Source organism: Charadrius vociferus, unplaced genomic scaffold, assembly GCF_000708025.1.
Source record: "Charadrius vociferus isolate BGI_N301 unplaced genomic scaffold, ASM70802v2 scaffold655, whole genome shotgun sequence".
Classification (NCBI taxonomy): Eukaryota; Metazoa; Chordata; class Aves; order Charadriiformes; family Charadriidae; genus Charadrius; species Charadrius vociferus.
Window position 1 is genome coordinate 2,188,630 of NW_009648330.1, and position 3,208 is coordinate 2,191,837.

A 3,208-nucleotide genomic window follows, 5' to 3' on the forward strand; every position below is an offset into this window, starting at 1 on the left:
CTCTGACCCGCTGGATGTCACTGCTACCCCAGCCAAAATGAAGGTCAGCAGTAGACCTGAGGTTTTTTTCTGCAGTAAAAGATTTGCATAACAAAGATGCCAGGGACAGACCACTGCAGATTCCGAGTAGGCTAGCAGAGAGCTGTTAGAAAAGACAGCTACTCCTGCCATCTGTTTACTTGCGTGGACATTTTCCTTTTTAAAATAAACTTGAAGGAAGGATATGCTGTGTTGAATGATGCAGTCTGTGGTATATAGATATTTCTAAGTGAGTGTGGAGGGAATAAATTATGAGCAGACTCACTGTAATCCTTGCTAATGTCTTACGTTTTAGTATTATTACTTTTAGATCCTGCTAGCGTGTGAGTGGCTTCCCTTGTTCCACAGAGGCTGATTTAGTGGAGCCGGAGTAGACAGGTGCAATAGCCACTCGGTAACAGCAGAGGGAGCTGGGGAGATGGAGAAAATAGTGTGGAGAAATCATAGAATCAGAATGGGTTGGGTTGGAAGCGACCTTGAAGATCATCTAGTTCCAACCCCCCTGCCATGGGCAGGGACACCTCCCACTAGACCAGGTTGCTCAAAGCCTCCTCCAGCCTGGCCTTGAACACCTCCAGGGATGGGGCAGCCACAACCACCCCAACTCTCTCAGCCTGTCATCATAGGAGAGGTGCTCCAGCCTCTCCTATAATGAATAAAGTTGAATCACTGGTTCAAATGTATTCTAAGTGATTCCACTATAATTTTATTTGGTATCTGAATAGTTCCATCCAAATTTATTATTCTAATTGATGTCAAAAATGTAAAGGTTTTCTCTCAAATACTTCTACTTTCTCTTTTAGGTCCAGCTACTGATAGTATTTGTATACTTAATATTTGAAGTTGTTTAAAGTCTCAGTAGCTTCTGTGGGCTTTTTTACCCACACACCCTTATCTCTCAACATCATAAGTATCAAAACCACATGGTAATGCCAACTTTAACTCTGATTTCCAGAAACCTCCCTGTATAAATAATTTTTTTTTCCACTGAAAAGTTGTGTTTGATGGTAATGATAATGCTTTGCAGATCCAGTGGCATTGGTGAATAGCTCTGGTGATGCCATTTTCCACTAGCCTCTCTTCATAAGAGGTCACTCATTAATTTCAAGAAACGTTTGGTAGTGGTCAGAGAAAACGGCATTGACAAACCATACGTGAACATTGGCCCACACAAGTTCACTAAAAAAAAATATCAGATTTTCCATTTTCCTTCCTGCAGTGTTATTACACCCTTTTACTGCTGAAGTGACTGTCTTTTAAAAGTCTTCCAGTTTGCCCTAGCACTTAGTTAATGTTTCTGTGATGGATGAGATTTTTACCCTAATTTTCTTGGCGACACAGTGAAGTGCACAGAACAGAGATAAAGTCAAAGGCAAATAAATGGGACATAGAGAGGTTTGTTCTGTCTCCCTGCTAACAGTGAACACAGTCAATTCAACTACTCTCTGAACTGCTAACACTAACCGTTTTACAAGACTTTTAAATTGCACAAGAACCTTATTTTACTGTCGAATGCCTTTCCTAATTCCACAGTCCTTACATCCCAAAGCTGCTGAATTTCCCTGAATTTTCCCATTTCTGCTGTGCAATCTTAGCAGTTACTGTTGCACCCTCCATCTTCTCATCTGTTACAGAAGCAGCATGCTAGAGAGTTCTGCTTTGGCTCTGGACTTTCTGGAGATGTGACTCAGTGTTCTGTAAGATGATTTAAGTGCTTCTGAGATGGAGAAAGGATCTCTTCTAGTTCTTTTTTACCACCTGATAATCCAATGACCTTTCCTAGCCCCCATTCCTCACTTAGATCCTCCCTAAAATTCAGGTGATTATTCTTCTAGCATCTTCTTTCAGCTTTACCAGTCAATTCAATTTTACTTTGGTTTATAAGAAGCCTCGAGAAAGCTTGGGGAGCCTACAAATTCCCCCCCCCCCCCCCTTTTTTTTTTTAAACACTTATTTTTATACGTGTAGGGGATGAGAAGGAATCTTGATAACGTGACCAGCAGATGGGTGACATGCTGGTGTCTATCTTTCTCTGACTTCAGATGGGTGCAGGTGAGGGGAACTGTGCATTTATGCTGTATTAATTCTACTATGGTTTTGGTTGTCAGCCTTGACCTAGTGGAGAATTACCACACAAGAGATTCACTAAGCTCACCCCGTTTAATTGCTCGACTGTTCCTTTCATCTTTTAGCCAAGCACTTGGTGGGATTGCTGCCGCCTTTGTGAGCAGCGACCTCGGGGGAACAGGGAAGCCCCAAAGTGCAAGCCCTAGAGCAGGCGAAGGAAGTGTCGAGAACGAGAGAAGGCCTGCAGTAATGCCTCTGGTGTTGAACTGCTTCCCTCAGCCTTGCCTTCCTGCACACAAATGGATTTTCATAGTTAATGAAGAAAACAGCTTTCCTCTATGTATGAGGAAGTGAATGAAGGTGACAGAAGATTTCCCCTGTGTCAGAAGAGATCATAAGGCACAGAAAAGAAGCACAGGAGCAGTGCATGGAAGTTAGGGGCTAAGCTAGATACTGGGGTACAAAGAGCTACTGCTGAGGACAGCTTTGGTTTGCTGTCCGTGCCCTTGGTGTTACGGCTGTTACTCAGCGCGTATCCCCAGCCTGCTTCCCGACACCCGCGTGGAAAGCTTTCCATCTACGCCCGAGGGAGACAGGAGCACGCTTCTCCCATGACTTGGGAGGACGGGGAGGTCGAGAGGCAGAGCCTGGCCGGGGCGGGAGAAGAGGCGGTACCCGGCAGGCGGCAGCGGTGCCCGGGGGCGGACGGCCCTGCGGCCGGGCCTGACGGCGAGAAGGGGCCGATGGTTCCTCACCTGCCCGGCAGAGACTACCTCAGGTGGGAGCTATGTCTTCCTCACCACATGGCTTTAAAAACCACGACTCAGCCCCTCCTTCCCTTCCCGCCTATCTCCCCAGCGCCTCGGAAGAGAGATTTAAAAAGCCCCGGGACGCCTTAAGGCTCAAAATACACTTTGGGCTAGTTTTATTTAATCTTTTTCCTTCGCCTTCTGGCTTTCCAGGTAAAGCTCGATTGTACCTTCGATATTGCCCCGAAAGCGCTGCCCCTGGCACGCTGGTTCTCGCCCCGAAAGCCCCCGAGGCGGGAAGGACGCGGCGGTGAGGGGGCGGGCGGTCCGGCCGCAGCCGAGCTTCCCTCAGG